Source organism: Mustelus asterias, chromosome 20 (genome assembly GCF_964213995.1).
Source record: "Mustelus asterias chromosome 20, sMusAst1.hap1.1, whole genome shotgun sequence".
Taxonomy (NCBI): domain Eukaryota; kingdom Metazoa; phylum Chordata; class Chondrichthyes; order Carcharhiniformes; family Triakidae; genus Mustelus; species Mustelus asterias.
Genome location: NC_135820.1, coordinates 40,631,198 through 40,644,937, shown reverse-complemented (window position 1 = coordinate 40,644,937; position 13,740 = coordinate 40,631,198). Strand labels below are relative to the sequence as shown.

At 42.8% G+C, this 13,740-nt stretch overlaps 1 protein-coding gene across 2 annotated transcripts in view; it reads right to left on the bottom strand.

Annotated features, from left to right (window-relative positions):
• Positions 1-13,740, bottom strand: part of tshz2 (teashirt zinc finger homeobox 2) — a 345,809-nt gene that overhangs the window by 56,083 nt on the left and 275,986 nt on the right. The gene's annotated exons all lie outside the window — the stretch shown is intronic.

Below are 13,740 nucleotides of genomic sequence, written 5' to 3'. Positions count from 1 at the left end.
GGAGTGGCACAAGCTCTATGGAGGGGCAAAAACCAGAAAGGTAAAACTATGGAGATGATCAGAAACGCAGAAAGGAGGAGGTCAGGAGCAGGCCCAGACTGCATTGTCAACAGGGGCAGTAGCCAGCTGAGACAAGATCCGTCACATTTTAATTTTGTGTTGTGGCGGTGGTGGGACTGGCGAGGAATGAGAACAATCCAGATTCATTTGGTCTTTCACTACTTAACCCATCTGTCCTATCACTGTTTCATTGCCTGAAATAGTTGGAACTTTAGATGAATCTGATCTTAATTATTGTAAATTGGGAATTGTATTTAGGTGGCAATCAAAAACCTTTCAGACAACAGGGCAGACAACTTTAGCTCACGGTTGGTGACATCTTGTCTCCTATTGCTGAAGCATGGTTTACGCAATCCAGCAAGGTCACGTTCTGTTCTTGGTATTGTTTGGACTACATTCTGTATTTCACATATAAACTGCTTGAAAAGCAGAAATGTTAGAATGCTGAGGTCACTTTGGTGATTTTAGACAAATACATTGGTCTAGTTTTGATGATAACAGAAGGTAAACAAAGGTCAACTTTATGAGTATTTATACTTTTGGTTTTAACGGAAACTTTCATTTCAATCAATACTGCTGTTATCCACTTTATATGGTTTCTCTGTTTTGGTTTTGTTTGAATCACTAATACACAAGTCATGTGTGGCCAAAAAAAGGCGTTACTTTACAAAATAGCATTGACACAAGGTTGGCATACTATTTCGATCTGACTAATTCTTGTCTTGAGATTAGATGAGCTGCCATTTATTATAGTGGCTTTCCTTTTGGTGTGCAAGTTATCTTGTCTCTTTAAAGAAGGAAATCCTGAAAAAATAATCAACTCAAATACAGAAGGTAGCACTTCTACGTGACTCCACCATGTAGTGAGTTAGTAAGAATGAAAGAAGGGCTTCTGAAAATCAAAAGATAGCCCCCAAAGATCAAAAAGTAGTCATCTAGAAAATCTCAGAAGCAGTCCTTGAAAGAAAGTTATAGTATAGTGTAGTCATTATTGCACTGTTGGCAACTTAGCAGTCAAGTTGCACGCAGCAAGCTCCCACGAATAAGATTTTTATAATGACTTGATGATCTGTTTTTTGTTATATTGATTGTGGGATAAACATTCAACAGGACACTGGATACAATTACCCTTGTTCTTCTTTCAAATAGTGGTGTGGGAGTTTGTACACCCACCCAAGCAGGTAGCTCGAGCCTGGGCTTAAGTGCCCCTGGCAGTGCATATTCTCTCAATACTGCACTGGGGTATCAACCTTGATGTCTGTGCTCAAGCCTAGGAGCTAGATTTTACGGCCCTCTGTTGGACATGTTTTTGGCAGGGAAGGGGGCACATACAATGAGTGGTAGCAAGCCATCTTCTCGTCCACCTCTGAACTATCCCCCATAATACTGAGGGAGGGGGGCACTGAAATTGGCATCTTGCCCATCATATATAAATAATGTGTCAATTGAGCTTGTTGACAAGCTTGCTCATGCTATAATATGGTTGGCATGCGCGTGCAGGCGGAAGTGGGCAGCCCATTCTTTCTCAAAGGTTTTTAAAAGGGCAGGAAGGGAAGAGAGGTACTACCTTTGCAGGTTGGTGGTGGCCTTTGCACATCAGGGGCACCCCACTAAGATAGTATCCCCCTTCCTTCCTCCTCGCCTGCACTGCAAAATGCACAGCTCCCTCCCCCACCTCACTCACTAAGGTGTCTGATTCCTCCCCGCCCAATACCACTGACTTAGCTGAGTTCAGGATCCACTGGGGCCTTCACCATGGGCCTGTTTCCAGTTCTGGAAGTGTCCAATACTGAACTCTGGCACTGCAGGGACTGCAAGAGTTTCTGGCCAATTTGATTGGCTGGCAGCTCCTGAGAGCAGGACTTCCTCCCAGAAGGGGCAGAATCCCACGCTAACCTTGCTGTTGCTAGCCACAATGTACTATTGATGTGGGATGGACTTTTTCAGACGGGGAGTGAGCAGTATGTCTTCTGGTAAAATCCAGACCTAAGGGTGGGACTGGAACCCACAACCTCGTGAATCAAGAGGCAAGTTTGGTACCAACTGAGCCACAGTTGGCGCCAAAACCTAAGAAGACTACAGGCAGAATTTTACAGCCTCATTGTGGCAGGGGCAGGGCCAGAAAATGAGGCGAGCGTTCAAAAGTCCATTGATTTTTGTGGGATCAGGAAATCCTGCTGGTGGGAGGGGCCGGAAAATTCCACCAGATTATTTTGCTTTATTATTTATGGGTACATTACTTAGCATGTTAATAATTTTTGACACATTAGGTTGATTTTCCCAATGGCGGGCAAATTGGTTCATGAAATGCTGCACTTAATATTATTTTGTTAGAAAAACAATTTCCCCCTGCCTTCACACCATTTTCTTTTCATGGGTCTGGAAGGCCTTTGGTGCAAAATGCACATGCACCTCTTCCGAGATTGGCGCCCCATTGTGAGGACCACAGGAAAATTGTATTTCCTCTTGCACACAATTTTTGCGAGAGCTGGTGTGGGTTTTGGAAGCCAAGCAAAAAAAAAATTTTCTTGGGGAGTCCATGATCACCAGGGGAAGCCTGTTGAGGAGTTGAACACATTCTGAACAGCAAGTGTAAAATGATTTCACAGCTTTAAATGTCACTATGAGATGTGATATTGTAATGTAGATGTTTTTTTTCATGCAGTGGTTTATCACAGAGCATTGCCCTACAAAGACAAGTTGACCCATACATTGAACACCGTTGTTTAAGATTTGCCATTTTCCATTGGAGAAATGCTTCTGAAATTTGAAATTAAATTTCTACACATGCTTGCCTTCATTCACGCGCCCTTTCAAAATGGAAATGGGACACTCTCTGTTCTCTCACTTTCAGGCAATGTAGCTGGAAGCTTTTATTATGACAGCTGTAGCCTTAATGAATGCTTGGCTGGATTTCAAAAGCTTTAATGACTTCAGCTCAACAGGTGGTCTGTTCATCCAAGAAATTGAAAGTTTTAAAAGGCTCTAACAACAGAATATGCGTTTGATGTGGTTTCTTGTTTGCTTACAAAGCTAATAGGGACTTAAGGGATTCTTTTTTACACACTGGAATAGCTTTCATTCTTTACACTATCAATGATAGTTTGAATTCTAGAGGTTTGTTTTTGAATGATTTAAAATAATTCCCATTACTATCGCATGGCTCTTAAGGACTATACGTAATGCACATAGTAAGGGGTTATGAAAGGTGGCATCAGCAACATGGGAGGGTGGCATGTGGTGCGAGTGGGGCGGGAGTGAGTTTGAAATAATATTGGGAACTCGGCTGCTGTGTTGAGAACCAAGCCTTCTAAATGCCCCTCCTCTGCACCCACACTCCTCACACACTTCATCACAGCTCACAGAGCGCACTGCAAATCCAACCCCCTGTGTGTAAAGTCTAAAATCCCAGGTGATATTACACTTGGGTCGGATGAGCATTGTGGAAGGCGTAAACGTGTGCAGGTCGGGTTTTCACGAGCACAAAGGAAAATCTGGCTCATTATCTGAGTTGTGAACATAACTGAGTTTAATCAATGGAGCTGCGAGTTAAATAACTTCACCTCGAACAAAGAACTTCATGGTAGTATTTTACCACTGCAGAGAACTGACATATCAAATAGCAAAAGATCTCATCATCTACATCCGCTAACCTAGTGATTATTGGCTGTCAAAATTCTAATCTCAAAGACAAATGTCACACGCCTCTCCAAATCTTCATTGTATTGCAATCAAGTCTCATTTCTTATACTAACTTACATTTTCCCAGCACCTATTAACTTTCTCACCTCTCCCCACCCTGTCAGTTTTGAATTTCTCCTGCATGCTATACATACTTCTTAAACCTTAAACATGGTGTCATTTAACAACTGATTGTTAATCCATGCACTACCAAGCAAGGTGATTTGAGGCAGACACGCTAGGATCATTTAAGACTTATCTAGATAGCCACATGAACAGACTGGGAATAGAGGGATACAAATGAATAGTCTAGTTAGGAACACATGATCAGTGCAGGCTTGGAGGGCCAAAGGGCCTGTTCCTGTGCTGTATTGTTCTTTGTCATCTTTTCCCCAACTCTTTTCACCTTTGGTGATACCTTGCATTGTTGACCAATTTTTTCAATAGAAAAGAAACATCATGGAGCCAATAAGATGGATCATTGGCCCAGAAAGTAATGGTTGTGTCTTCTCTGGCATGTGGGGTGCCAGAGGTAATACTAGATTGGGCCAGGCACTTCCTTAGGCAGACAGAGTGCATGCTGGAAATATTTAAATATTTTAATTGCCATTTTAAATGAGGATCTTACACTTGTACTCTTTTTTGGGCTACCCCAGTGTCTGATTGGCCAGGGAAAAATTCACTCAACAACTTCTGGCACTAATAGTCAGCAAGGATCCTTGAACCATGTTACTTACAGAATATTACATCCATATAAATAGTGTGGCCACAAGAGCAGGTCAAAGGCTGGGAATCCGGTAACTCACCTCCGGACTCCCCAAACCTGTCCACAAGGCGCAAGTCAGGAGTACTCCCCATTTGCCTGGATGAGTGCAGCTCCAATGACACTCAAGAAGTTTGAAACCATCCAGGAAAAAGCAGCCCGCTTGATTGGCATCCCATCCACAAACACGCCATCCCTCCACCACCGACTAATAGTGGCAGCAGTCTGTACTATCTACAAGAAGCATTGCAGGAACTCACCAATGTTCCTTAAGTAGCACAATCCAAACCCACGAACACTGCCATCTAGAAGGACTGGACAGCAGATGCCTGGGGACACCACCACCTGGAGGTCCCCCTCCAAGTTACTCAGCCTCCTGACTTGGAAATACATCACCGTACCTTTACTGTCGCTGGGTCAAAATCTTGGAACTCTCTCCCTGACAGCACTGTGGGTGTACCTACACCTCAGGGACTGCAGCAGCTCAAAAAGGCAGCTCACCACCAACTAGGGTGGAGTAATAAATTGTGAGCTAGCCAGTGATGCCCACATCCCTTGAATGAATATTTATTTAAAAAAACATGTTAATTGCTGGTTTCTCCCTTTCAACTATTTGTTATCTCTCCAACATTTATTTGCCCTATGTTTTGACTTCGACAACTAATTACCAAGTTGTTTTCCGTTGATCCTAAATGTTTCTTTTCACTTCAAGAACAGGCTTTTGGCAATCGTGGTTGGTCTGGAAGGGCTGCCTTTGGAGTTGCAGAATAAGGGGAGCGGCTAAAAAGACAGGAAGAGTCTGGGATGAGTTAGATGAACACAGCACTGTGCAGGAAGCCATGCCCACAACAAAGCTCTCTTCTCCCGAATGTACTTTACTGAAGAGAAATATCTCAAAAGCCTTTGTTTTACAAAGCAAGGTGGCCACCAAGCTTCACTTCCCCATGTCAACTACATTACAAACTTTATCACAAAGATTCACCCATGACAGGCACATTGGTTGGAATTTTACCGTCCCGCCTGCCATGGGAATCAGAGCAGGCGAGTGGCAGGCAGACCATGGAAAGGTCTCTTGACCTCGGACAGGAATTTCTGGTTTCGGGGCGAGCGAGGCCGGAAAATCCAGCCCAGTGTCTAAACACAGAAGGATGTCACTAACAAATCGCACCCAACTGGCACCAGGAGGCTGGCATCAGAGGTGATTCAGCTCACCTGCACATCCTATACTTATGGAGGAAACTGCGCTGGCCATCATGGGCAAGAAGAGTCACAAGCACGACAAGGTGACACCATGCTCTAATTCATTATACCCTTGTCGTCTTTTCACCTCACCACTTCTATCTCCCACCATTCACTCGCTGCATGACAAACTGCATGCAGCTACTTTCGCTAGACACTTCTTTCCATGCTTTCTTAAAAGCTAACCCTTGTTTCTCTCATTTGTTTCAGGTGGCGACATCTTTGCTACATTAGGGAAAAAGACACCAGCCTTCCTGAAGATGCATCATCTTTTAACCTGAACCCAGCAACAGCCCAGTAAGAGGCACCACAATTTTGTTTGCGACAGTCAGCAAGATTTGAAATTTCATTCCCTATTTGCTTATCGCCTCAGTGATGTTGCCATACCTTTCCAAGATTCTGCTGAAATAATCAACAAATGATCCATCTGTGGCACTAAAGCAGAAGTGGCTCATGAATAGATTTAAAAGGAGGCAAAAATAATTATTATAGAATCCCTATATAGAGGCTATTCGGCCCATCGAATCTGCCCTGACTCTCTGACCAAAGCATCTTACCCAGGTCCAGCCCCCTACCCTATTCACATAACCCCACATATTTACCCCACTAATCCCCCTAACCTACACATCTTTGAACACTAAGGGGCAACTTAACATGGTCAATCCATCTAATCTGCACATCTTTCGGACTGTGGGAGTAAACTGGAGCACCCGGAGGAAACACGCAGAACGGGGGAGAGTGTGCAAACTCCACACAGTCACCCAAGGCTGGAATTGAACCTGGGTCCCTGTCCCTGTGAGGCAGCAGTGCTAACCACTGTGCCGCCTCTGTAGCTGACCCAGTACTTTGTGAGGATAGGGCTGGTGGCGGATTGCCTGTTAACTAATTAGTGCATTTTATTTTTCCACTTATACCTACAGCATAAATAACTGACCAGGCACGTAGCTTGGAAATTAAAAATACATACGAACATTATGTGTAAAAAAAATTGCAAGTTTCTGTTTCCTGCTGAGCTTATGATAAACAAAAAAAAAACACATTACAGAAACCATCTGCTGTCTTATGATCCAAAATTTGTCATTCTTTTTTTTGTTGGAGTGTCATTTCAGACAAGTACAAATTATGGTAGAAATTATTTTTCTCCAAACATATTTCACTGATTAATTTTAGATAAAGTCCCCTGAAGGTGGAGGCGTTGTGATCAAGCACACAGCGTGCACAGCTCACATCATGACATTATAATAATACATTTGAACAGTAATATTGCTTTTGTTGAAAAAAAAATCAGTTGAGCAATGTATACATAAATATATATCTATATAATGCATTCTATATATTTAAAATATTTATTTGAAATCTCAGTTTGATTGTATTAAATGCTTAACACAAGGTCATTCCACAGGGTGACACTTCTATGCATTGAAGCTTGTTCTCCTGCCCTCCCTAAGCCTTTGTCAATTCAGTTCGCTCCCCTAGAACCAGAACAGCCACTGCAGGTTGAGTCTTTGCTAAGACGTGCAGTAAATGGTCACTTAAAATGTCTGTAAGGTCAGGAAACCACCTCCTGATAGATTTCTGCAAGATTCCATCATACACTAGGGCAGAGTCTGTATGTTCCAATGGAAGCACATCACTGCCGAGGAAATCTTACTGTTGTTAACCAGACCTTTAGTTCTGAACTCGGAGGGTAAACCGCGGGCAGATTTTGCATCATCAAGCATCGGTTATCATTCACACACATACACCCTCATACTTACACATATCTGGTGAAGTTACTTTACAGTTCTATGGCACATGGAAACATACACCAGCTTTGGGGGGAGGGGGGTGGGTGGTGGGGGAGGGGGGGGGGGTTGTTGGAGTTGAACCGAACACATATAGCTTTCCTGACGACAACATCTTTACATTCAGTTGTGCTTGTTAGGATGCTCTCTTCCTCGTCTGTCACCTTGCCCACTATGTCACATTACTATGCTCACCTCTGGCTATTTTATAATATCTTTTGATTCCAAGACTAGATTGGAACACAGATATAATTTTGGCAATCAGTTGTGGAATGGAGTTGCAGGTTTTTGGGGAGATGTCATTGGAGTTTTGCAATGTGGCCATGCTGAAGGAAACATGTATTTGGGATGTAATGATCATGTTTATATAAACGGTCGCCTGCTGGTACTTGAATATTGCGGAAAATATTGGATATTGTTCACTGCCAAAGCTTTTTATCCTGCACTCATCAGGATAAACACAAAAACGCCGAATTTCAAACCCTCAAAACAATTTATACAACAGGAGAAGGGGATGCTGATTGAGTGGCAAATTAACTCTGATTGGCTGAGGTCTTAAGATGGAGATAGCTATAGGGAATTACAGACTCCTTATCCTCCTGGGTAATCCAAAATGGCACAAGGCTTGAACATATTCCTTTTGTGAGCAAAGAATATATGTTGCGCCCCATCAAAAGCTTGACTGATTATCTTTAATTGGTTGTCAGCATAATTATTGGCGCGCTCAGGATTGTTCGGTAAGTGCTGCCCAATTGTGGAATCACAACTAACAGCAGGGGGGTTGATTTTCCCAGCCTGCTGTGCTGAGGCTCCACACTGGGTGCCACGACTTCCGCACATCTCTGGGATTTCCGACGTCGTCAAGTAATTGCGATTTAAATCTTAGTAGCGGGCCCGGGATTGAAGTCTCTGGCCCCGCTAGCCTCTCTTCCTCCCACCAGGACTGGTTCACTCCAGTGGGGTTCACAACAGCTCCCCATGAATGGGGAACTGGCAGCTTGACCCCGCTGGAGTGAAGTGCAGCCGTGGAGGCCCCCCAAGGAGGCCAGAGGGTTAGTGGGGTGCCCCCTGGGCATTGCCAGCCTGACAGTGCCAGCCTGGCCCCCTGGCACTGCCCAAGGGGAAAATGGCAATGTCCAAGGGGCATCCTGGCACTGCCCACCAGGTATTGGGCATTGCCAAGGGGGTGAGGCCAGAGGATGGCAGAGTCTAATGGGGTGGGGCCTATGGGGGAGATTGTGGGGATCAGGGGGACCCGCTGCCACTCTGCATAGGGATTGATGCAGAGGGAGGCAAGGCGTTGACTGGGACTGCCGCTTGGAGGGGTGGAGCTTGCGGAGATTGAGGTGGGCCGTGAGGGGTGGGGGGGACTCGGGGCTGGCCGGAGACATCAGGGAGCCCAACAATCAGGGGTGGGGGGCTTAGAGGGGCAGCAATGCGAGGTTCCTGTGCTAGCCAGCGATCAAGCTCGCCAGCGATCGGGAGGCTGGCAGTGCGGGGCTACTGCGCATACGCCAATCTCCGCTATGACAGATCGGCCCGCTCGGTACTATGCTGCCGGCATCTTCAGCAGGAATAGGCCCTGCCGCCTGATTTTCAGCATGAATCTCCCTGAGGCACCCTGCAGTGCAGAGTGTGGAAGATTCATTTTGAAAATCCCGCTAAACAAATCAGTGGGAGTTACTCCCGTTTTTATGCGACTTCGGAACTTAGGATGTTTTGAGAGAATCACAGCCCAGATGTTTTGTTTTGGGTTTTGTAAGTGCAGGATGGTTGAGTAAGATCTGTACTCCTATTACGAACAACCGAAGGAACATACTGTGTGATTCGATCAGACAATCGCTGGTTTGTATGAGCCTATGTACCTGTCAGCACACTGGCATTGGAGTTCATACATAACATAATAACTATGTAAAATTACATGTTCGCAACGGGCAGAGTACAAGGTTGCACTCAACCTGTCCTTGCACCCTTCCGGAATTACCTGGAAGCACAGGGAGCCTGTAGTCCTTTGTAGCTTTCTCCATGGCAATTTCTTGGGCAATCAGAATCAATTTGCCAACTGATCAGCACCCACAACAACCTGTCCTGGTTCCTCCATGCGGATGCTACATTTTAAGAAAGCCCACCAATGCCTCCGCTTTCTCAGGAGGCTAAGGAAATTTGACATGTCTGCTACGACTCTCACCAACTTACACAGATGCACCATTGAAAGCATTCTTTCTGGTTGTATCACAGCTTGGTATGGCTCCTGCTCTGTCCAAGACCGCAAGAAGCTACAAAGGGTGGTGAATGAAGCACTCAAACCAGCCTCCCACCCATTGACTCCATCGACACTTTCCGCTGCCTCGGAAAAGCAGCCAGCATAATTAAGGACCCCACGTATCCAAAGCCTGTCTATTATCTATAAGGCACAAGTCTGGAATGTGATGGAATACTCTCCAATTGCCTGGATGACTGCAGCTCCAACAACACTAAAGAAGTTTGCCATCATCCGAGATAAAGGAGTATCCTTGACTGGCTCACCATTCGCCACTTTAAGCATTCACAACTTCTATCACTGGTGCACTGTAACTGTGGTGCGTACAAGATGCACTGTAGCAATTTGCCAATTCTTCTTCAATAGCACCTTCTAATCTCATGACCTCTACCATCTTGAAGGTGGGTGTACCTTCACCACATAGACAGCTGCTGTTCAAGGTGTCTCACTAACTGCTCAAGGGCAAATAGACATCGGCCATAAATGTCAGCGATGACCACATCCCAAGAATACATGGAAAAATAAAATTGGGGAAGCACTGAAATGAAATTGTGTCCATGGAACTGTAAGAATATACCTTAAGGAGAGGATGAAAGGCATTGACAAGAGAAGGAAGAAGAGAAATTGATAATTAGTAAATTGTCTTGTAAGATACTTCAACAGATTTGAATAGACGTCTGCCCAAGTACATATTCAAGATATTGGCAATTACATCATCTCCAATTTAATTCATTACATTTTGATACAAGAATAAGATATGTTCTAATAGTTTATGCAGCAGGTACAGTATACATAATATATATTACAGTGTTGTCGAAGGTTAAAGTTGATGAACTATGTATTTTGAAATAGTCTAGGTCTAGCCGCTGTAGAAAATGAGTCTGCCTGAAAGCACTCTAATGTCACTGCAACAATGTCCATTGACTGAAAAAGCCACAAAAAAGTTATAACAGGGACAGTGCTATAATGAGTGGCTGCTGTACTAAATGTTTACCATTATGGAACAGGAGCAGCAATTGAAACTGAGGCAGGTGGGGACAGTAAGAGGAATTTGCTCCAGTCTGTGGTTCAATTCCCAACAAATACTAACATCTGATTAACTGCATTGCTGAGTGTCACATTCAGTAGATGACAAACCCAACAGCAAATTTCTGTCCAATTTTATCAAGCCTCTCAGTGTCTGATCCACTTCCCTTCAAAGTCTAGAAATTACTCTCGGCGATATTAGCAGATAAATGCTTATCCTGTTCATATAGCAATCCCTTGTTCAGTGTTTCAATGTGGATTCTATTTATTGTAAATGGGTTCACATGCAGTGGACAAAGGTGTCATAAGAATTTTTCAACTATATGTACACTCATATTACCAACATCAATAATTTCTGAGCCAAAATGTTGGCAGGAAGATGAGACAAAAGGAAGGAGCAAACAGATTGAGAATTACAGAAAAAAAAGCTCGGAGAAAATTAGGAGCTACTGTTTTAGGTTTATTTATGAAATTTTTTAAACAAATTTTATTTTTAAATTGGCAAATTTATGGAAAAATCAAATTTCTGAAACTACCTGACGATGGGCAAAATCACTTTTGACCTAAATCCTAAAGGTGATGATATATTATATATATGTATGCATATATAGTGAGAGAGAGAGAGAGCCTATGGGTCCAAAGCAGAAAATAGCAAGCAAGACGACTAGATTTCAGAAGGATGATGTACTGTACGTGCCACAGCAAAGTACTTCTGTGTTAGCAACCAGGTTTATTGTCTGTCTCCCAAGTGTGCAGTGTTTCAGAGACAAGCAATATCAACCATACAGATGCACTATCTCTTTCTTGTAATTCGCTGTGGCTGTTCTTTGCAATTCTCATTCTTTTCTCCCACCCTGGTAGTCACTGACCTCCACACAGCTGAAATAATGGTAGATATGTTGTTTAGGTCTCCATAGAGACCAACACCATGATTATGTTGCAAGATTCATTGTTGCCCTCAAAGTAGGACACTCCATCTACATGTGAGCAAGATCCGATGAAACTTGTCACATTAGAAAAGGAAGGTGAGGTGGTTACAACAGACATAATGCTATTTGACTATTTTACTTGTAAAAAATTATACTTATGCAAACTGGATCAATATAAAATTTGATGTTTGCTAACATTCAGAGCCAAAATGGATTCTGTATTTCTCGTTCCTTCAATATATGTTGGCTGAAGGGCCCGATCCATCACGGTCGTCATTTTATCTGGTGTTCAATTAAAAGAATAGTACAAAGTGCGACCTTGTGTACACTGACTGAAAATGCTTCGGAGCATTTGAGTTGCTGCAGATACGGAAATATACAAATGTCACAAAGTGAAGTTATATAGCGCTATTTTAATAGAATGTATTTTCATAATTGTATTTTAATACACTTATATATGCTGATAAGATTGGGATTTCATTTTGGAATATTGAGAGATATTGCCTTTGTTACATATTGAATTATGTTTGTCTCATTATGCTGCAATTCTGAGACCAAGGATTTTGAAATGCTGTGAGCTGCACTATGTCACAAATTTTAGTCTTGTGTTAAAAATTCCTTGGGTGCAGCATTCCTGGTGTCTCCCAAAAGTGGACAGATGAACAGTCTTGTGAGACAAAGGCAACTGCAAACAAACAGGTTTATTTATCATACATGCAAAATGTGAACAGGCTAAATAATATTTCCTCATAACATCCAAAGAAATGCAACATATCTCACCATCCTTGTTAATGGGCTTAAAAACATTTCTCAAACTGATAATTTCTCAACATTAACCTGAAAAGGGATTTCTTGCTTCTTAACCATTTTCCTGCAGACTCTCTGTCCTTCCTCAGCTGGGCAACAAGCCAAAGACTCGACTCCTATCCTCCCCTAGATTACTGTATGCAGGGATTGGCCTGTTGAGCTGCCAATCAAGTACCCTCTTAGGTGTAGGGCTTGTCTAAGAGCAAATTTCCACTAAACACACAGGAATTAAGCCATTCCTACCTATTTATGTGAAAGTTACTGTGATGTTTAACAAACTTTCAATGTCTCAAGTTGATGAAATACATGGGAAGTCGCATTTGGAACAGATGCGATATCTAAAGCTGATCCTCATTCCCAGAAGCTATGTTTTGCGACTTGAAGCTCTTGTGAGCTTAATGCAACTTAATAGCATCATCCTAACATCGACTGTTCCAAAGATCTCCTGGGCCAAACAGCTAAAAAAAAAAAATTCCAAAACATGACACAGTGTTTGATCATTTAATGTTGAAATGAAATTCCTTCACCGGCTACTTTGAAGGAGAAATTAACTTATTTCAAATAATCTGTACATTACTATTGCACCACATCATGTCAAAGCCTAAGATGATTTGGCTCAAAAGCCAGAAGTTTTTGCTGATCAAGGAGTTCATCTGAGTGATCATCTGACAGCAACTCTAGTGAGTTATCTGTAATCAACTGAGAGCGGGAGAGAAATGAACATTTGATGGACTGGTTATGTGAAAATTATCTGTGCTTGGAGATCTGACTGAATCTGATTTCTATTCCTATTGCCTTTGCTGGCGGTTCATTATATTCTTTCAACTCCAGATGAGTATCATAGTTATTTTAACCTATGAGACTCTGGTCCTGCATTTGATATTTTCACAATTCCAGTTTAAATTGAGAGCATAAATCCTAATGTATTCCAATAAGCAATTTGCCACATCTGGGTTAATTGTTAGACCCAGGAGTAATGTAACATCTGCAAGGGTAGGCAAGGTGAAATGTAAAACCTCTGCATTTGTGTTGATGAGGCTTGCTGAAGGAGAGTGCTGAGAAATCGGGGGAAGGTAAAACAGTACTTTAAATAAAGCAAATCGTATCATTGACAGAAAGTGCATATCCTGTTTTGTGGCTAATGACGTTGGAGATCCATTTCGCAGTTGCTTTAGTGACTCTGCATCCATT